We start from the raw sequence: 22,901 nt of genomic DNA on the forward strand, positions 1-22,901 counted from the left end.
AGCAGTGGCTTCTTCCTTGCTGATCGGCCTTTCAGGTTATGTCGATATAGGGCTCGTTTTACTGTGGATATAGATACTTTGTACCTGTTTCCACCAGCATCTTCACAAGGTTCTGTGCTTCTTCCTGAGCGGTATGACGGCTGCATGGTCCAATGGTGTTTATACTTGCATACTATTGTTAGTACAGATGAATGTGGCACCTTCAGGTGTTTGGAAATTGCCCTAAAAAAAAAAATAAAAAAAAATTTATAAAATAAAATTGCACAAAAAGGATGAACCAGACGTGTGGAGGTCTACAATTTTTTTCTGAGGTCTTGTCTGATTTCTTTTGATTTTCCCATGATGTCAAGCAAAGAGACACTGAGTTTGAAGGTATATCTTGAAATACATCCACATGTACACCTCCAATTGACTCAAATTATGTCAATTAGCCTATCAGAAGCGTCTAAAGCCATGACATAATTTTCTGGAATTTTCCAAGCTGTTTAAAGGCACAGTCAACTTAGTGTATGTAAACTTCTGACCCGCTGGAATTGTGCTACAGTGATTTATAAGTGAAATAATCCGTCTGTAAACAATTGTTGGAAAAATGACTTGTGTCATGCACAAAGTAGATGTCCTAACCGACTTGCCAAAACTATAGTTTTTTTTAACAAGAAATTTGTGTAGTGGTTGAAAAACGAATTTTATTGACTCCAACCTAAGTGTATGTAAACTTTTGACTTCAACTGTATATCAGATGTGTACCACAGCAATGACTAAAACATACTTTTTACTGTTCTTTTTACATTGGTAACCAGTTTATAATAGCAATAAGGCACCTCAAGGGTTTGTGGTGTAAGGACAATATACCATGGCTAAGGGCTGTGTCCTAAGAACAGCCCTTAGCCGTGGTATATTGGCCGTATACCACACCTCCTCTTTTTTTAATGCTTAATCATAGCAGTCCAAACAAGTTAAATTGACATCCATTGATGGAAAATGATCTAGAGAGTTTAATGAGGGTGATTTATCTTGCCTCTTGCAAAATGTTCTTAATCTGGAAATAAATATTATTTTGATGGAAAACCACATTTTGATTCTTAGCCTACGTCTCTAAAAATTATGTGGTTATTCCTTCTTAATTCGCTCAATAACAAAAAGGGTTTATTGGATTAATTTGGCATCTCTTGCTGCAAGCATTTTCTGTGGGGCTAGTTTTCAGGCCTTGTGGGGCTAGTTTTCAGGCCTTGTGGGGCTAGTTTTCGGGCGTGGGGCTAGTTTTCAGGCCTTGTGGGTGGGTTTTCAGAGGTAATTTGGCATTACATTTTAGCTAGACCTGGAAACCCTGGTGTTTCAGCAGTGTAGGATGAAAACAGCCAGTAAACTATTTTAAAGTGGTGCATTGATGAAAACGATTCAACACACCTATAAACTAAGGCGTCCTCTGAAATTGCTTTCTCCACGGTCTCTTATGACTGTGTCATTTCCACTCTGTGTGTATCTCTCCTCACTCTCTTGCTGTTCACACCTTTCACCTTCCTCAGCGGGAGCTCACACAGAAAACTATCATCTTCTACACACACACACACACACATGTACACGCACACACACACACACACACACACACACACACACACACACACACACACACACACACACACACACACACACACACACACACACACACACACACACACACACACCAGGCCTTGAATTATAGCAGCAGGTGTGTGCAGGGGCGCAACTTTCACTGGGGACATGGGGGATATGTCCCTCCATATTATGAAATTGCATTTTTGTTCCCCCCAGTTTTATCATTGGAATGTGATACAAAACGAGGCAACAGTGTGCTTTAGGACCATGCAGACGTCTCCGAGCGGTCGGGCAGGCTGTTCGGAGTGTTTCTCAAAAAAAATTAAAAATAATAATAAATAAAAAAATGTCCCTCCCACTTCTGAAACTAAAGTTTCGCCCCTGGGTGTGTGAATGAGTAGGTCCACGTCATCCAGGTTATCCCTGATTGTGGGACGTATAAAGTAACACAACTACATGTATACATACATCCTATGACACAGGTTCTGCGTGAGCATTCAGAGAAGACAGTCTTAGCTTCAATAGCCTGTCCTTCGCTGGCGTTCCTTATCTTGTCTGTTGGCCATTTCAGGGACCCGGACGAGCGGAGAGGAGAGCGTCAGCGCGGCGCTCAGATTTAAAGTTTTAAAAAATCATTGCCAGCGGCTCAGCCCAAATGACACGTAACATGTCAGCTCCGCCGAAGGAGAGCAGTCAAGACAATGACACAGTAAAGAGAACAGGCGACAGAATCAGAGGTGACACTGGGACCGTCGAGCTCTCACTTAAACCTTATTCATCCCTCTCTCCCACTCTCTCTCCCTCTCCCTCTCTTCTGGTATAATCAACCACTGCCTCCCTTTCTTTAGTTTTTTTAGCTGATTCTAGATTTTCTCTCGTTGCCTTGGTCTCTTTTCTTGTCGTCCTGACCCTCTCTCTCTCTTTCACTGTTGTCTATTATCACGTTTCATATATCATACATGCAGTGCATTCGGAAAGAATTCAGACCCTTGACTTTTTACACATTTTGTTACATTACAGCCTTATTCTAAAATTGTATAAATAAAAAAAATGCTCATTAATAATCTACACACAATACCCCATAATGACAAAGTGAAAACAGGTTTTAGAAATGTTTGCAAATGTATTACAAATAAAAAACAGAAATACCTTATTTACATAAGTATTCAGATCCTTTGCTTTGAGACTTTAAATTGAGCTCAGGTGCATCCTGTTTCCATTGAGCATCCTTTAGATGTTTCTACAACTTTATTGGAGTTCACCTGTGGTAAATTAAATTGATTGGACATGATTTGGAAAGGCACACACCTGTCTATATAAGGTCCCACAGTTGACAGTGGATGTCAGAGCAAAAACCAATCCATGAGGTCGAAGGAATTGTCCTTAGAGGCACAGATCTGCGGAAGAGTACCAAAAAAACTCTGCAGCATTGAAGGTCCCCAGGAACACAGTGGCCTCCGTCATTTTTAAATGGAAGAACTGAGCAATCGGGGGAGAAGGGCCTTGGTCAGGAAGGTGATCAGGAACCCGATGGTCACTCTGACAGAGCTCCAGAGTTCCTCTGTGGAGAAGAATAACCTTCCAGAAGGACAACTATCTCTGCAGCACTCCACCAATCAAGCCTTTATGATAGAGTTGCCAGACGGAAGCCACTCCTCAGTAAAAGGCACATGACAGCCCACTTGGAGTTAGCCAAAGGCACCTAAGGGACTCTCAAACCATGAAAAACAAGATTCTCTGGTCTGATGAAACCAAGATTGCACTCTTTGGCCTGAATGCCAAGCGTCATATCTGGAGGAAACCTGGCACCATCCATACTGTGAAGCATGGTGGTGGCAGCATCATGCTGTGGGGATGTTTTTCAGCGGCAAGGACTGGGAGAGTAGTCAGGGTCGAGGGAAAGATGAACGGAGCAAAGTACAGAGAGATCCTTGATGAAAACCTGCTCCACAGTGCTCAGGAACTCAGACTGGGGCAAAGGGTCACCTTCCAACAGGACATCGACCCTAAGAACACAGCCAAGACAACACAGGAGTGGTTTGGGGCAAGTATCTGAATGTCCTTGAGTGGCCCAGCCAGAGCCTGGACTTGAACACAATCGAACATCTCTGGAGAGACCTGAAAATAGCTGTTTAGCGACGCTCCCCATCCAACCTGACAGAGCTTGAGAGGATCTTCAGAGAAGAATGGGAGAACCTCCTCAAATACAGGTCTGCCAACCTTGTAGCGTCATACCTAAGAAGACTCGACGCTGCCAAAAGTGCTTCAACAAAGTACTGAGTAAATGGTCTGAATACTTATGTAAATTTGATATTTCCAAACATTTCTAAAAACCTGATTTTGTTTGTCATTATCGGGTACTGTTTGTATATTAATGAGGGGGGGAAACAAGTTTAATCCATTTTAAAATAAGGCTGTAACTGAACAAAATTTGGACATTTCAAGGGGTCTGAATATATATATATATACACTGCTCAAAAAAATAAAGGGAACACTTAAACAACACAATGTAACTCCAAGTCAATCACACTTCTGTGAAATCAAACTGTCCACTTAGGAAGCAACACTGATTGACAATAAATTTCACATGCTGTTGTGCAAATGGAATAGACAAAAGGTGGAAATTATAGGCAATTAGCAAGACACCCCCCAAAACAGGAGTGATTCTGCAGATGGTGACCACAGACCACTTCTCAGTTCCTATGCTTCCTGGCTGATGTTTTGGTCACTTTTGAATGCTGGCGGTGCTCTCACTCTAGTGGTAGCATGAGACGGAGTCTACAACCCACACAAGTGGCTCAGGTAGTGCTGTTCATCCAGGATGGCACATCAATGCGAACTGTGGCAAAAAGGTTTGCTGTGTCTTTCAGCGTAGTGTCCAGAGCATGCAGGCGCTACCAGGAGACAGGCCAGTACATCAGGAGACGTGGAGGAGGCCGTAGGAGGGCAACAACCCAGCAGCAGGACCGGTACCTCCGCCTTAGTGCAAGGAGGTGCACTGCCAGAGCCCTGCAAAATGACCTCCAGCAGGCCACAAATGTGCATGTGCCTGCTCAAACGGTCAGAAACAGACTCCATGAGGGTGGTATGGTCTCACAAGGGGTCTGAGGATCTCATCTCGGTACCTAATGGCAGTCAGGCTACCTCTGGCGAACACATGGAGGGCTGTGCGGCCCCACAAAGAAATGCCACCCCACACCATGACTGACCCATCGCCAAACCGGTCATGCTGGAGGATGTTGCAGGCAGCAGAACGTTCTCCACGGCGTCTCCAGACTCTGTCACGTCTGTCACACGTGCTCATGTGCTCAGTGTGAACCTGCTTTCATCTGTGAAGAGCACAGGGCGCCAGTGGCGAATTTGCCAATCTTGCTGTTCTCTGGCAAATGCCAAACGTCCTGCACAGGTCATTTTGCAGGGCGCTGGCAGTGCACCTCCTTGCACAAAGGCAGAGGTAGCGGTCCTGCTGCTGGGTTGTTGCCCTCCTACGGCCTCCTTCACGTCTCCTGATGTACTGGCCTGTCTCCTGGTAGCGCCTGCATGCTCTGGACACTACGCTGACAGACACAGCAAACCTTTTTGCCACAGTTCGCATTGATGTGCCATCCTGGATGAACTGCACTACCTGAGCCACTTGTGTGGGTTGTAGACTCCGTCTCATGCTACCACTAGAGTGAGAGCACCGCCAGCATTCAAAAGTGACCAAAACATCAGCCAGGAAGCATAGGAACTGAGAAGTGGTCTGTGGTCACCACCTGCAGAATCACTCCTGTTTTGGGGGGTGTCTTGCTAATTGCCTATAATTTCCACCTTTTGTCTATTCCATTTGCACAACAGCATGTGAAATTTATTGTCAATCAGTGTTGCTTCCTAAGTGGACAGTTTGATTTCACAGAAGTGTGATTGACTTGGAGTTACATTGTGTTGTTTAAGTGTTCCCTTTATTTTTTTGAGCAGTGTATATATATATATATATATACATCCTACCTACAGTACAGTATATCCTACCAAAATATATCCTATATATTTACTTTATATTTTCTCCTCTATCATATTGAGTAGTGTATGAGAAAGGCAAGAAAAGGAGAGAAAGTTCCACAATCTACATAATATGATGTTTACGTCTCTCTTTCTCTCATTCATTCCTCTCACTCTCTTTACCTTTGACTCTAGTTTGAGGATATCTTATAATCTTCTATGTGTTATTCATGTCATTCATAACACAACATTACTCTTAGGTCTTGAGTCATGTTATGCTGTGGTTAACTGTGTAATTGGCTCTCAATCAAAAAGATGTTGAATGTTTTCACAGTTATATCATTGAAGGTACAGTGAGCCTTGACAACAATGATTATCACCCTGAACCACTCGGTTACATTACCACTTTATCATGGGTGTATTGTAACTCACATTTTATGTACTGTTACTCACATTTTATTATGTATTGTAAATTTAAGCTATGTACAGTACCTGTCACGCCCTGACAGTAGAGATTCTTTTTATGTCTCTATTTTGGTTGGTCAGGGCGCGAGTTTGGGTGGGCATTCTATGTCTGGTGTTCTATGTTGTCCTTGTTTTGTATTTCTATCTGTTTGGCCTAGTATGGTTCCCAATCAGAGGCAGCTGTCTATCGTTAGGTAGCCTGTTCCCACCTGTGTTGGTGGGTGGTTATTTTCTGTTTAGTGTTTTTCGTCACCTTACAGAACTGTTCGTTTGTCGTGTTGTTGTTTTGTTAGAGTGTTCATATTTATTAAAATAACGTATTATGAATACTTACCACGCTGCACCTTGGTCCTCTTCTCCTTCTCCTGACGACGTTTGTTACAGTACCAGTCAAAAGTTTGAAAGACACCTACTCATTCAAGGGTTTTTCTTTATTTTTACTATTTTCTACATTGTAGAATAATAGTGAAGACATCAAAATGATGAAATAACACGTATGGAATCTAGCAGTAACCATAAAAGTGTTAAACAAATCGAATATAATTTCTTCATTGAATACCAAGTGTGTGCAAAGCTGTCATAATGGCAAATAGTGGCTCCTTTGAAGAATTTGAAAAGTAAAATTTATTTTGATTTGTTTAACACTTTTTTGGTTACTACATGATTCCATATGAGTGATTTCATAGATTTTATGTCATCACTATTATTCTAAAATGTAGAAAAAAGTAAAAAATAAAGAAAAACCCTGGAATGACTAGGTGTGTCCAAACTTTTGGCTGGTACTGTAACTCAAATCACTATGGCAACAAATAAGGGTTATCACCATTGACTACCAGTGAGTCATATCAATAGATTTTCCCACTGAACAATAACTCCGAATCAGAGCACTTTATTCTGAAAATACAACCTTTATTCTCCATTTTAATAATGTGTGATGAAATGTTTTTAATATACTGCTTTTTAAAATCCTAATGAAATAGTAATGTGAATGCATGATTAGTTCTGAGTCACAGTTGATGCCAAATGTGTGTACCCAGACACAAATATAAGTATTTCTAAGTTGATGTCATAATTCATTTCTACTCCTCTCACTTCCTGTGTGAAAGTGTCACATTCTTTAATTTCCTCATCTCTCCCCATCAGCGGTGAGTGGTAGATTTACTACATGGTTTAAGTGCTGGAGGGCTGTTGTAGGAGGTTTACTACAAGTGTGTCTGGGTTAAGTGCCCCGGTCAATGACGGTAGTAGCAGCTCATCTAGGATGTTAACCCCTGACCTCCGGGTTGTTCAGACTCCACAGAGACTCTCAGGGCTAATCTTGAAAACTCATTGTAAAGCCACCATCTTTCTGCCCATGCGGTGGTCGTCGTGAGACGGTTATTAAACTTGTCACTTGTGATTCTGAGAAGAACGTCTGTTCCTCATCTCCCTGCCAGAGGTTTGGGAACGACTAATTATCTCAACGGATGGCAGCACCTTCCCGCGGCTGAGAGGATCGAAACACACACACACACACACACACACACACACACACACACACACACACACACACACACACACACACACACACACACACACACACACACACACACACACACACACACACACACACACACACACACACAGGAAGACTCACTCAAATAAACACACACTCATCCGCGCACACACACAGACAGACACATACTGTGCATACACACGAGCACACATACAGTTGAAGTCGGAAGTTTACATACGAGTTTTAATGACTCCAACCTAAGTGTTTTTCAACCACTCCACAAATTTCTTGTTAACAAACTATAGTTCTGGCAAATCGGTTAGGACATCTACTTTGTGCATGACACAAGTCATTTTTCCAACAATTGTTTACAGACAGATTATTTCACTTATAATTCACTGTAGCACAATTACAGTGGGTCAGAAGTTTATAAACACTAAGTTGACTGTGCCAATAAACAGCTTGGAAAATTCCAGAAAATGATGTCCTGGCTTTAGAAGCTTCTGATAGGCTAATTGACATAATTTGAGTCAATTGGAGGTGTACCTGTGGATGTATTTCAAGGCTATAACCCCACCCACTTTGCCAAAGCACAGCCCCCACACCACTAGAGGGATATCTTCAACCACCAACGTACCATCCTGCGACAAGGCCGAGTATAGCCCACAAAGATCTCCGCCACGGCACAACCCAAGGGGGGGGGGCGCCAACCCAGACAGGAAGATCACGTCAGTGACTCAACCCACTCAAGTGACGCACCCCTCCTAGGGACGGCATGAAAGAGCACCAGTAAGCCAGTGACTCAGCCCCTGTAATAGGATTAGAGGCAGAGAATCCCAGTGGGGAGTGGGGAACCAGCCAGGCAGAGACAGCAAGGGTGGTTCGTTGCTCCAGAGCCTTTCCGTTCACCTTCACACTCCTGGGTCAGACTACACTCAATCATATGACCCACTGAAGAGATGAATCTTCAGTAAAGACTTAAAGGTTGAGACCGAGTCTGCGTCTCTCACATGGGTAGGCAGACCATTCCATAAAAATGGAGCTCTATAGGCGAAAGCCCTGCCTCCAGCTGTTTGCTTAGAAATTCTAGGGACAATTAGGAGGCCTGCGTCTTGTGACCGTAGCGTACGTGTAGGTATGTACGGCAGGACCAAATCGTAAAGATAGGTAGGAGCAAGCCCATGTAATGGTTTGTAGGTTAGCAGTAAAACCTTTAAATCAGCCCTTGCCTTAACAGGAAGCCAGTGTAGGGAGGCTAGCACTGGAGTAATATGATCAAATTTTTTGGTTTCTAGTCAGGATTCTAGCAGCCGTATTTAGCACTAACTGAAGTTTATTTAGTGGGTAGCTGGAAAGGTAGCCGGAAAGTAGAGCATTGCAGTAGTCTAACCTAGAAGTAACAAAAGCATGGATTAATTTAAATGCATCATTTTTGGACAGAAAGTTTCTGATTTTTGCAATGTTACGTAGATGGAAAAAAGCTGTCCTTGAAACAGTCTTGATATGTTCGTCAAAAGAGAGATCAGGGTCCAGAGTAACGCTTAGGTCCTTCACAGTTTTATTTGAGACGACTGTACAACCATCAAGATGAATTGTCAGATTCAACGAAGATCTCTTTGTTTCTTGGGACCTAGAACAAGTATCTCTGTATTGTCCGAGTTTAAAAGTAGAACGTTTGCAGCCATCCACTTCCTTATGTCTGAAACACAGGCTTCTAGCGAGGGCAATTTTGGGGCTTCACCATGTTTCATTGAAATGTACAGCTGTGTGTCATCCGCATAGCAGTGAAAGTTAACATTATGTTTTTGAATGACACCCCCAAGAGGTAAAATATATAGTGAAAACAATAGTGGTCCCAAAACGGAACCTTGAGGAACACCCAAATGTACAGTTGATTTGTCAGAGGACAAACCATTCACAGAGACATACTGATAACTTTCCGACAGATAAGATCTAAACCAGGCCAGAACTTGTCCGTGTAGACCAATTTGGGTTTCCAATCTCTCCAAAAGAATGTGGTGATCGATGGTATCAAAGGCAGCACTAAGGTCTAGGAGCACGAGGACAGATGCAGAGCCTCGGTCTGACACCATTAAAAGGTAATTTACCACCTTCAAAAGTGCAGTCTCAGTGCTATGATGGGGTCTAAAACCAGACTGAAGCATTTCGTCAGGAAGTTAAAGCTTGGTCGCGAATGGGTCTTCCAAAAGGACAATGACCAAGCATACTTCCAAAGTTGTGGCAAAATGGCTTAAGGACAACAAAGTCAAAATATTGGAGTGGCCATCACAAAGCCCTGACCTCCATCACATAGAGAATTTGTGTGCAGAACTGAAAAAGCATGTGCAAGCAAGAAGGCCTACAAACTTGACTTAGTTACACCAGCTCTGTCAGGAAGAATGGGCCAAAATTCACCCAACTTATTGTGGGAACCTTGTGGAAGGCTACCTGAAACGTTTGACCCAAGTTAAACAATTTAAAAGCAATGCTACCAAGTACTAATTGAGTGTATGTGAACTTCTGACCCACTAGGAATGTGATGAAAGAAATAACAATTTAAATAAATCATTCTCTCTACTATTATTCTGACATTTCACATTCTTAAAATAAAGTGGTGATCCTAACTGACCTAAAGCATAGAATTTTAACTGGGATTAAATGTCAGGAATTGTGAAAAACTGAGTTTAAATGTATTTGGTTAAGGTGTATGTAAACTTCCGTCTTCAACTGTACACACCGACACACATAAACAGACCGTTCAACACACACACACAGACACAAACATACATGCAAACATGCTTGCAAAAGTATTCACCCCCTTAGCCTGTTTTCTATTTTGTTGCCTTACAACCAAAGCAAAACTGCTCCAGCTCCTTCAAGTTGGATGGGTTCCGCTGGTGTACAGCAAGCTTTAAGTCATACCACAGATTCTCAATTGCATTGAGGTCTGGGCGTTGACTAGGCCATTCCAAGACATTTCAATGTTTCCTCTTTAACCACTCAAAGGTTTCTTTAGCAGTATGCTTAGGGTCATTGTCCTGCTGGAAGGTGAACCTCCATCTTAGTCTCAAATCTCTGGAAGACTGAAATAGGTTTCCCTCAAGAATTTCCCTGTATTTAGCACCATCCATCATTCCTTCAACTCTGATCAGTTTCCCAGTCCCTGCCGATGAAAAACATCCCCACAGCATGATGCTGCCATCACAATGCTTCACTGTGGAGATGGTATTCTCGGGGTGATGAGAGGTGTTGGGTTTTCACCAGACATAATGTTTTCCTTGATGGCCAAAAAGCTCAATTTTAGTCTCATCTGACTAGAGGACATTCTTCCATATGTTTGAGGAGTCTCCCTTTTGGTGAACGCTACACGTGTTAGCTTTTTTTTCTTTAAGCAATGGCTTTTTTTCTGGCCACTCTTCCGTAAAGCCCAGCGCTGTGAAGAGTACGGATTGAAGTGGTCCTATGGACAGATACTCCAATCTCAGCTGTGGAGCATTGCAGCACCTTCGGGGTTATCTTTGGTCTCTTTGTTGCCTCTCTGATTAATGTCCTCTTTGCCTGGTCCGTGAGTTTTGGTGGGCGGCCCTCTCTTGGCAAGTTTGTTATGGTGCTATATTCTTTCTATTTTTTAATAATAGATTTTATGGTGCTCCGTGGAATGTTCAAAGTTTCTGATATTTTTTTATAACCTATCGCTGATCTGTACTTCACCACAACTTTGTCCCTGACCTGTTTGGAGATCTCCTTGGTCTTCATGGTGCCGCTTGCTTGGTGGTGCCCCTTGCTTAGTGGTGTTTCAGACTCTGGGGCCTTTAAGAACAGGTGTATGTATACCGAGATCATGTGACAGATCATGTGACACTTAGATTGCACACAGGTGGACTTTATTTAACTAATTGTGTGACTTCTGAAGGTAATTGGTTGCACCAGATCTTATTTAGGGGTTTCATAGTAAAAGGGATGAATGTATATGCACGCACCACTTTTGTCACGTCCTGACCATAGTTCTTATGTGTTTTGCTTGTTTAGTGTTGGTCAGGACGTGAGCTGGGTGGGAATTCTATGTTGTGTGTCTAGTTTGTCTGTTTCTGTGTCCAGCCTAATATGGTTCTCAATCAGAGACAGCTGTCAATCGTTGTCCCTGATTGAGAATCATATATAGGTGGCTTGTGTTGTTTTGGGGATTGTGGGTGGTTGTTTCCTGTCTCTGTGTTTGTGGTCTGCACCAGATAGGACTGTTTCGGTTTGCCACACTTTGTTATTTTTTGTTCGTTGTAAGTGTTCACAGTTTTTTTGTTTAATTAAACATGTTGAGCACTGGCTACGCTGCGTGTTGGTCAGATCCCTGTTTCACCCCCTCTTCAGGTGAAGAGAGGGAAGGCCGCCGTTACAGAACCAACCACCAATCTCGGACCAAGCAGCGTAGCAACGGGCAGCAGCGGCAGCAGCAGCAGCAGCGGGACCAGGAGAAATGGACTTGGGAGGACGTATTGGACGGAAAGGGTTTTTACACATGGGAGGAGATCCTGGCTGGTAAGGATCGCCTTCCATGGGAACAGGTGGAGGCAGCTAGGAGAGCGAAAGCAGTTGAGAAGGGGAACCGGTGTTATGAGGGAACATGGCTGGCCAGGAAGCCCGAGAAGAAATCACAAAAATTTCTTGGAGGGGGCTAAAGGGTAGTGTGACGAAGTCAGGTAGGAGAACTGCGCCCACTTCCCATGCTTACCGTGGAGAGCGGGAGTACGGGCAGACACCGTGTTATGCGGAAGAGCGCACGGTGTCTCCTGTACGTGTGCATAGCCCGGTGCGGGTTATTCCACCTCCCCGCACTGGCCGGGCTAGATTGAGCATTGAGCCAAGTGCCATGAAGCCGGCTCTACATATCTGGCCTCCAGTACGTCTCCTCGGGCCGGTGTACATGGCACCAGCCTTACGCATGGTGTCCCCGGTTCGCCAACACAGCCCAGTGCGGGTTATTCCACCTCCCCGCATTGGTCGGGCTACGGGGAGCATTCAAACAGGTAAAGTTGGGCAGGCTCAGTGCTCAAGGGAGCCAGTACGCCTGCACGGTCCGGTATATCCGGCGCCACCTTCCCGCTCCAGCCCAGTACCACCAGTGCCAACACCACGCAGCAGGCTTCCTGTGCGTCTTCAGAGCCCTGTTCCTCCTCCACGCACTAGCCCTATGGTGCGTGTCTCCAGCCCGGTACCACCAGTTCCGGCACGATGCACCAAGCCTCCTGTGCGTCTCCAGAGCCCTGTACGCCCTGTTCCTTCTCCCCGCACTCGCACTGAGGTGCGTGCCCTCAGTCCGGTACCACCAGTTCCGGCACCACGCACCAGGCCTATAGTGCGCTTTGAGAAACCAGTGTGCCCTGTTCCTGCTCCCCGCACTAGCCTTGAGGTGCGTGTCTCCAGTCCGTTGCCACCAGTTCCGGCACCACGCACCAGGCCTACTGTGCGCCGCAGCAGGTTAGAGTCGGCCGTCTGCCCAACCCCGCCTGCACTGCTCGTCTGCTCAACGCCATCTGCACTGCTCATCTGCCCAGCGCCGTCTGAGCTGCCTGCCTGCCCAGGGCCGTCTGAGCCATCCGTCTGCCCAGCGTCATCTGAGCCATCCGTCTGCCCAGCGCCATCTGAGCCATCCGTCTGCCCAGTGCAAACTGAGCCATCTGTCTGCCCAGTGCCATATGAGCTATCCATCTGCCCAGCGCCATCTGAGCCATCCGTCTGCCCAGCGCCATCTGAGCCATCCTTCTGCCCAGCTCCATCTGAGCCATCCGTCTGTCCCGAGCCATTAGAGCCGCCCGTCTGTCCCGAGCCGTCAGAGCCGTTCGTCAGTCAGGAGCCGCCAGAGCCGTCCGTCAGTCAGGAGCCGCCAGAGCCGCCAGCCAGTCAGGAGCCGCCAGAGCCGCAAGCCAGTCAGGGGCCGCCAGAGCCGTAAGCCAGTCAGGGGCCGCCAGAGCCACCAGCCAGTCAGGAGCCGCCAGAGCCGCCAGCCAGTCAGGAGCTGCCAGAGACGCCAGGCAGTCAGGAGCTGCCCTCCAGTCAGGAGCTGCCCTCCAGTCATGAGCTGCCTGTCAGTCATGAGCTGCCCTTTAGTCATGAGCTGCCCTTCAGTCATGAGCTGCCTTCCAGTCATGAGCTGCCCTTCAGTCATGAGCTGCCTTCCAGTCATGAGCTGCCTTCCAGTCATGAGCTGCCCTTCAGTCATGAGCTGCCCTTCAGTCATGAGCTGCCTTCCAGTCAGGAGCTGCCTTCCAGTCATGAGCTGCCCTCCAGTCATGAGCTGCCCTCCAGTCATGAGCTGCCCTCCAGTCATGAGCTGCCCTCCAGTCATGAGCTGCATCTAGTCCGGAGCAAACATTCAGTCCAGAGCTGCCTCTCTGTCCGGAGCTGTACTTCAGTCCGGAGTTGCCCCTCTGTCCTGAGCTACCTCTCTGTCCTGAGCTACCTCTCTGTCCTGAGCTACCCCTCTGTCCTGAGCTACCCCTCTGTCCTGAGATACCTCTCTGTCCTGAGTTGTCTATATTTAGGAGGGGCCTTGGTGAAGGTTCCTGGACCATGGTCGGGGGCGAGGGTCGCCACTCAAAGGACGCTAAGGAGGGGGACAAAGACAGTGGTGGAGTGGTGTCCTCGTCCACCGCCGGAGCCGCCACCGCGGACAGATGCCCACCCAGACCCTCCCCTTGAGTTTTAGGGGTGCGTTCGGAGTCCGCACCTCAGGGGGGGGGGGGGGGGGGGGTACTGTCACGTACTGACCATAGTTCTTATGTGTTTTGCTTGTTTAGTGTTGGTCAGGACGTGAGCTGGGTGGGAATTCTATGTTGTGTGTCTAGTTTGTCTGTTTCTGTGTCCAGCCTAATATGGTTCTCAATCAGAGACAGCTGTCAATCATTGTCCCTGATTGAGAATCATATATAGGTGGCTTGTGTTGTGTTGGGGATTGTGGGTGGTTGTTTCCTGTCTCTGTGTTTGTGGTCTGCACCAGATAGGACTGTTTCGGTTTGCCACACTTTGTTTTTTGTTCGTTGTAAGTGTTCACTGTTTTTTTGTTTAATTAAACATGTTGAGCACTGGCTACGCTGCGTGTTGGTCCGATCCCTGTTTCACCCCCTCTTCTAGTGAAGAGAGGGAAGGCCGCCGTTACAACTTTTCTGTTTTTTATATCAGTTATTTTTTGCATTTCACTTCACCAATTTGGACTATTTTGTGTATGTCCATTACATGAAATCGAAATAAAAATCCATTTAAATTACAGGTCGAAACGCATCAAAATAGGAAAAACGCCAAGGGGGATGAATACTTTTGCAAGGCACTGTATGTACATACACATACCGACACACGCACACAAACTCTCACACAAGCGAATGTGAGCAAAGAGCTGTCACTCATTAGTATAAGCTGTCATGATGCTTTGTGATTTTCAGTGCCTTCAGAAAGCGTTCATACCCCTTGACTTATTCCGCATTTTGTTGTTACAGCCTGAATTCATAACAGATTACATTTGTTTTTTCTCACCCATCTACACACAATACCCCATAATGACAAATTGAAAACATGTTTTGAGAAAGTTATTCAAATTTCTTGAAAATGAAATACAGAAATACCATTTACATAAGTATTCACATCCCTGAGTCAATACATTGTAGAAGCACTATTGGCAGCGATTACAGCTGTGAGTCTTTCTGGGTAAGTCTCTAAGAGCTTTCCCTTGGATTGTGCAACATTTACCCATTATTCTTTTCAAAATTATTCAAGCTCTGTCAAATTGGTTGTTGATCATTACTATACAATCATTTTCAGGTCTTACCATAGATTGCAAGTATATTTAACTCAAAACTGTAACTCGGCCACGTCAAAACATTCACTGTTTTATTAGTAAGCAACACCACTGTAGATTTGGCTTGTGTTTTAGCTTATTGTCCTGCTGAAAGGTGAATTAATCCCCCAGTGTCTGGTGGAAAGCAGACTGAACCGGGCTTTCCTCTTGGATTGTGCCTGTGCTTAGCGCCATTCCAGTCTCCCCCAGTCCTTAACGATATCAAGCATACCCATAACATGATGCAGCCACCACTATGCTTGAAAATATGGAGAGTAATGCTCAGCAACGTGTTGTATTGGATTTACCCCAAACATAATACTTTGTATTCAGGACCAAACAATTTTTTTGTTGTTGCAGTATTACTTTAGTGCCTTGTTACAAACAGGATGCATGTTTTGGAATACTTGTATTCTGTACAGCCTTTCTTCTTTTCACTCTATCATTTAGGTTAGTTTTGTGGAGTAACTACAATGTTGTTGATCCATCCTCAGTTTTCTCCTATCACAACCATTCAACTTTGTAACTGTTTTACTGTCACCATTGGCCTTCCTGTGGAAACTGAGTTAGGATGGGCGCCTGTATCTTTGTAGTGACTGGGTGTATTGAGATACCATCCAAAGTGTAATGAATAACTTCACAATGCTCAAAGGGATATTCAATGTCTGCTTTTTTTTACCAATAGGAACCCTTCTTAGCGAGGCATTGGAAAACCTCCCTGGTATTTGAATCTGTGTTTGAAATTCACTGCTCGACTGAGGAACCTTAGAGATAATTGTACTGTATGTGTGGAGAACAGAGATGAGGTAGTCATTCAAAAAAAGGGTGATCAAATTAAGGTCCTACACCTGTAGTATCTTACACTTGTCATGGTGGAAGCACTACCCTAGGGGTCTGCTGAGGGGGAGAGGAAAGAGCCCCAACGCCAGGCCTAAAAAAGACTGGGATTACCCTGTCATATATAGATACATCTTCCTTTGGATTGGAATGGATTGGTCTACATTTTGTCATGTAGCCTACCAGATCCTCTTGTGTTCTGTCTTTATTCGATAATACAGATACTTTTGGTGTGAGATTTTCTACACACCTTGGTCATTTGGATCCAGTTGTGTCTTTTTAGGTTGCCCCTTGCCTATTCTAGATCCTTTTCATCAGCTTTGTGTTGTGTTGTGTTGTGTTGTACCAAAGGAGCAGGGAGCATGGCTTGAGGCTGGAGCAGGTGTGGCACCATGCCCACTGAACACACACACACAAGCGTACACACACACACACACACACACACACACACACACACACACACACACACACACACACACACACACACACACACACACACACACACACACACACACACACACTCTCTCTTTCTCTCTCATAACCCTCACTGGCACTGGAGAGGGAAAGGAAGCCAGGCATCTGTTTTCAACCAGATGTGTTCCTGTGCCACTCCCCCTCCATCTCTCCCTCCCTCCCACCCTCCACCTCACCCTTATCCCATCAACCATCCCTCCCTCCAATCCCCAGTGGGGTGTAACATATGTTTGGCCCCGTCCAGAGGGGGGGGGGGGGGGGAGGTTATGAGAGAGACACATTAATATGACAGGTCAAGCTGCAGAGGGATTTAATGCTTACCACTGGTGCTGATGCTACATACAGTACTGTCTGGCGGTGGCATTGTTACTGCTGAGGCTAGCACTTAGCATTACCCTGTTGTCGTGACTTTACTTTCACTAATCTGATGACTGTTATTTATCGAATCAACTAACTATGTTTACTTGTTACCTGATTAAATGAATCATGCAACAATTAACTCATTAGGAATTTGTTGCACCATGAGAGAGGTTGTTTAAAGAGTTACCATCTCCCACATTAAACTCTAAAGGTCTTTACTTATCACATCCATTAAACAGTCAATGTATTAAATCATAACCTCGCATCATATCATCATTCTGAACAGTTGTCACGTCATGCATCGGCAAAAAACCCAGCCTTACTCATGAATCAGTACTACACAAATTGGTTTAATTATGTATGTAAAAATATTTGGGGGCTAGCTTTTGATGACAACTGAGCTAGCTGCCCAGGCTTACATAATCAGAAAGAGGAGATTCTCATGATTAAAATGGCGTCCGACTTGAAAATAATCTAAAAATACACATTGCGAGATATTTGGCAAAATAGATAGACATGCCAGACCGCAGAGTTCCAGTAATATTTGTGTTGTTTACATTTTAACTATAAAACAACGTGAGCAGGTCTCATTGCCAACACTAGCAAAGCAGGCATTGTGACGTTGAACAGTAAGCTGGGAATAGAATGTTCGGAAGGCGAGTTGGTGCCACGTTCATAATTGTTCATATTTCATATATAACATTAAGGATTGAGACTTCATACCTGTAGTTTAAATAACTTTCAACTTACAATATTGCCTTTATAAACTTTTAATAACATCACACAAAAAAAATACAATATGACATTAGTTTTCTATAGATCATTTTTGACTATTCTCCACGTTCTTATGGTAGAAATATTGTTCCAGTATTCGCTTTTTGAACGTGTTAGAGTTTCGGCGGGATAAAGCCTGTTAACAAAGAACATTCCTTGGTGGATTTTGGAGAGGGAGATCTCTCTTCTCCTGTAATTTACAACAGGGTGTGAACTGTCAACCCCCACCAGCTCCCTCCTCCCCTCTGCTGTGGGTGAGAGACGTCTGGTTACTGTCAACCATTGCTAAGCTGATTTACCCCATTGGATCCTCACTGGACAGTCATGACACTGTCTGGCTGTGGCACTGTTAATGCTGGGGCTTGCACTTAGCATTACCCTATCTGGCTGTGGCACTGTTACTGCTGAGGCTAACACTTAGCATTATCCTGTCTGGCTGTGGCCTGTTACTGCTGAGGCTAGCACTTAGCATTAACCTGTCTGGCTGTGGCCTGTTACTGCTGAGGCTAACACTTAGCATTATCCTGTCTGGCTGTGGCCTGTTACTGCTGAGGCTAACACTTAGCATTATCCTGTCTGGCTGTGGCCTGTTACTGCTGAGGCTAGCACTTAGCATTACCCTATCTGGCTGTGGCCTGTTACTGCTGAGGCTAGCACTTAGCATTATCCTGTCTGGCTGTGGCCTGTTACTGCTGAGACTAGCACTTAGCATTACCCTATCTGGCTGTGGCACTGTTACTGCTGGGGCTTGCACTTAGCATTACCCTGTCTGGCTGTGGCCTGTTACTGCTGAGGCTAGCACTTAGCATTACCCTATCTGGCTGTGGCCTGTTACTGCTGAGGCTAGCACTTAGCATTACCCTATCTGGCTGTGGCCTGTTACTGCTGCGGCTAGCACTTAGCATTATCCTGTCTGGCTGTGGCCTGTTACTGCTGAGACTAGCACTTAGCATTACCCTATCTGGCTGTGGCACTGTTACTGCTGGGGCTTGCACTTAGCATTACCCTGTCTGGCTGTGGTCTGTTACTGCTGAGGCTAGCACTTAGCATTGCCCTATCTGGCTGTGGCCTGTTACTGCTGAGGCTAGCACTTACCATTACCCTATCTGGCTGTGGCACTGTTACTGCTGAGGCTAACACTTAGCATTATCCTGTCTGGCTGTGGCCTGTTACTGCTGAGGCTAGCACTTAGCATTACCCTGTCTGGCTGTGGCATGTTACTGCTGAGGCTAGCACTTAGCATTACCCTGTCTGGCTGTGGCCTGTTATTGCTGAGGCTAGCACTTAGCATTACCCTGTCTGGCTGTGGCCTGTTACTGCTGAGGCTAGCACTTAGCATTATCCTGTCTGGCTGTGGCCTGTTACTGCTGAGGCTAGCACTTAGCATTACCCTATCTGGCTGTGGCACTGTTACTGCTGAGGCTAACACTTAGCATTACCCTGTCTGGCTGTGGCCTGTTACTGCTGAGGCTAGCACTTAGCATTACCGTTAGCACAGTTGATGGCTGATTTATAATGGTTATTATGTGTGTGTGTGTGTTCTGTCCATGATTCGGTGGGGGGGTGTAGACTTGCAAGTGTTTGTGTGTGTTCAAATGGAAAGAAACAAAGTGCCCACTGGCTATGTGGCACAGAGAGATAAGATGGTGTGAAAATGCATTATGGAGGCGTCCAGCCTCCTGCTGTCTCATGTTGTATTCAATGTGGAATCACTGGCCCAGAAGATCTCTGACAGGGTTTAGGATCTGACGCGAAGAGGATAACTCCAGTGTTATCATGATTGGCATTATCTTAATCCTTAACAATGTACCAGGTCTGTTGTGCTTTTCTCACACAACTCACTGGGGTAGTGTTGTCATTGTCTGTTTGTTTCTCAAGCTCACCAAACTTCATTTTTGTGACCTCAATCCATCACCCTCTTGTCAATGAATAAATCAGTCAATTGATTATGCAATCAGTTGACTTATTCTACATGACCAGAGGAAGGGTATTGATTAACACATTGTGGGTTAATAGTTGTTTCAATTCAAGATACAAGTACTTTATTAAGTGATGAATGGGGTGTCTCTGATGTGGTACAATAAATACAAAATGTATAAAACTGATGTATAGAAGCAGAATACCTTGGTATCATTAGGCTAACTAGCTAGAATGTTATTCATTAGCAGGTAGTAGATTACCTTTGTATTATTGGGTTAACTAGCTAGAATGTTATTCATTAGCAGGTAGTAGATTACCTTTGTATCATTGGGTTAACTAGCTAGAATGTTATTCATTAGTAGGTAGTAGATTACCTTGGTATCATTGGGTTAACTAGCTAGAATGTTATTCATTAGCAGGTAGTAGATTACCTTGGTATTTTTTTTTTATTTATTTTACCTTTATTTAACTAGGCAAGTCAGTTAAGAACAAATTCTTATTTTCAATGACGGCCTAGGAACAGTGGGTTAACTGCCTGTTCAGGGGCAGAACGACAGATTTGTACCTTGTCAGCTCGGGGATTAGAACTTGCAACCTTTCGGTTACTAGTCCAACGCTCTAACCACTAGGCTACCCTGCCGCGGTATCATTGGGTTAACTAGCTAGAATGTTATTCATTAGTAGGTAGTAGATTACCTTTGTATCATTGGGTTAACTAGCTAGAATGTTATTCATTAGCATTTAGTAGATTACCTTTGTATCATTAGGCTAACTAGCTAGAATGTTATTCATTAGCAGGTAGTAGATTACCTTTGTATCATTGGGTTAACTAGCTAGAATGTTATTCATTAGCAGGTAGTAGATTACCTTGGTATCATTGGGTTAACTAGCTAGAATGTTATTCATTAGCAGGTAGTAGATTACCTTGGTATCATTGGGTTAACTAGCTAGAATGTTATTCATTAGCAGGTAGTAGATTACCTTGGTATCATTGGGTTAACTAGCTAGAATGTTATTCATTAGCAGGTAGTAGATTACCTTTGTATCATTAGGCTAACTAGCTAGAATGTTATTCATTAGCAGGTAGTAGATTACCTTGGTATCATTAGGCTAACTAGCTAGAATGTTATTCATTAGCAGGTAGTAGATTACCTTTGTATCATTGGGTTAACTAGCTAGAATGTTATTCATTAGCAGGTAGTAGATTACCTTGGTATCATTGGGTTAACCAGCCAGAGGGTTATTCGTTAGTAGGTAGTAGATTACCTTGGTATCATTGGGTTAACCAGCCAGAGGGTTATTCGTTAGTAGGTAGTAGATTACCTTTGTATCATTGGGTTAACTAGCTAGAATGTTATTCATTAGCAGGTAGTAGATTACCTTGGTATCATTGGGTTAACTAGCCAGAGGGTTATTCATTAGTAGGTAGTAGATTACCTTGGTATCATTTGGTTAACTAGCCAGAGGGTTATTCGTAATTAGGTAGTAGATTACCTTGGTATCATTGGGTTAACTAGCCAGAGGGTTATTCGTAATTAGGTAGTAGATTACCTTGGTATCATTTGGTTAACTAGCCAGAGGGTTATTCGTAATTAGGTAGTAGATTACCTTGGTATCATTGGGTTAACTAGCCAGAGGGTTATTCGTAATTAGGTAGTAGATTACCTTGGTATCATTGGGTTAACTAGCCAGAGGGTTATTCGTAATTAGGTAGTAGATTACCTTGGTATCATTGGGTTAACTAGCCAGAGGGTTATTCGTAATTAGGTAGTAGATTACCTTGGTATCATTGGGTTAACTAGCCAGAGGGTTATTCAAAATTAGGTAGTAGATTACCTTGGTATCATTTGGTTAACTAGCCAGAGGGTTATTCGTAATTAGGTAGTAGATTACCTTGGTATCATTGGGCTAACTAGCTAGAATGTTATTCATTAGCAGGTAGTAGATTACCTTTGTATCATTGGGTTAACTAGCTAGAATGTTATTCATTAGCAGGTAGTAGATTACCTTGGTATCATTAGGCTAACTAGCTAGAATGTTATTCATTAGCAGGTAGTAGATTACCTTTGTATCATTGGGTTAACTAGCTAGAATGTTATTCATTAGTAGGTAGTAGATTACCTTGGTATCATTAGGCTAACTAGCTAGAATGTTATTCATTAGCAGGTAGTAGATTACTTTTGTATCATTGGGTTAACTAGCTAGAATGTTATTCATTAGTAGGTAGTAGATTACCTTGGTATCATTGGGTTAACTAGCTAGAATGTTATTCATTAGCAGGTAGTAGATTACCTTGGTATCATTTGGTTAACTAGCCAGAGGGTTATTCATTAGTAGGTAGTAGATTACCTTGGTATCATTGGGTTAACTAGCTAGAATGTTATTCATTAGCAGGTAGTAGATTACCTTGGTATCATTGGGTTAATTAGCTAGAATGTTATTCATTAGCAGGTAGTAGATTACCTTGGTATCATTGGGTTAACTAGCTAGAATGTTATTCATTAGTAGGTAGTAGATTACCTTGGTATCATTGGGTTAATTAGCTAGAATGTTATTCATTAGCAGGTAGTAGATTACCTTGGTATCATTGGGTTAACTAGCTAGAGGGTTATTCATTAGTAGGTAGTAGATTACCTTGGTATCATTGGGTTAACTAGCTAGAATGTTATTCATTAGTAGGTAGTAGATTACCTTGGTATCATTGGGTTAACTAGCTAGAATGTTATTCATTAGCAGGTAGTAGATTACCTTGGTATCATTTGGTTAACTAGCCAGAGGGTTATTCGTTAGTAGGTAGTAGATTACCTTGGTATCATTTGGTTAACTAGCCAGAAGGTTATTCGTTAGTAGGTAGTAGATTACCTTGGTATCATTGGGCTAACTAGCTAGAATGTTATTCAATCCCTCACCTTAACCACAACAGCATATAAAATAAACCTCAACCAACCGGCTCTTACTGCTTCTGCAGTATTTCCCAAACCAATCCTTGGGTCCCCCAGCCATTCCATATGTTGTATTCCACCACCAGCACACATGTATGAACTAACCAATGGTCTTGATGATCATCTGAATCAGATGTGTTGAGGGTGGTTTTACTGCGGTGAAGGGAACCCCAATACCTTGTTGGGAAACCCTGCATGGCATTCCTTAGATTTCTCGTATCCATTCTATAAAAACGTTATCCTGCCTTGACCTTTGGCT

At 43.9% G+C, this 22,901-nt stretch overlaps 1 protein-coding gene across 2 annotated transcripts in view; it reads left to right on the plus strand.

Annotated features, from left to right (window-relative positions):
* LOC129831799 (calsyntenin-2-like) overlaps window positions 1–22,901 on the plus strand; it is a 681,146-nt gene that overhangs the window by 463,545 nt on the left and 194,700 nt on the right. The window lies entirely within an intron of this gene.

This window comes from Salvelinus fontinalis, chromosome 33 (assembly GCF_029448725.1).
Source record: "Salvelinus fontinalis isolate EN_2023a chromosome 33, ASM2944872v1, whole genome shotgun sequence".
Lineage (NCBI taxonomy): Eukaryota > Metazoa > Chordata > Actinopteri > Salmoniformes > Salmonidae > Salvelinus > Salvelinus fontinalis.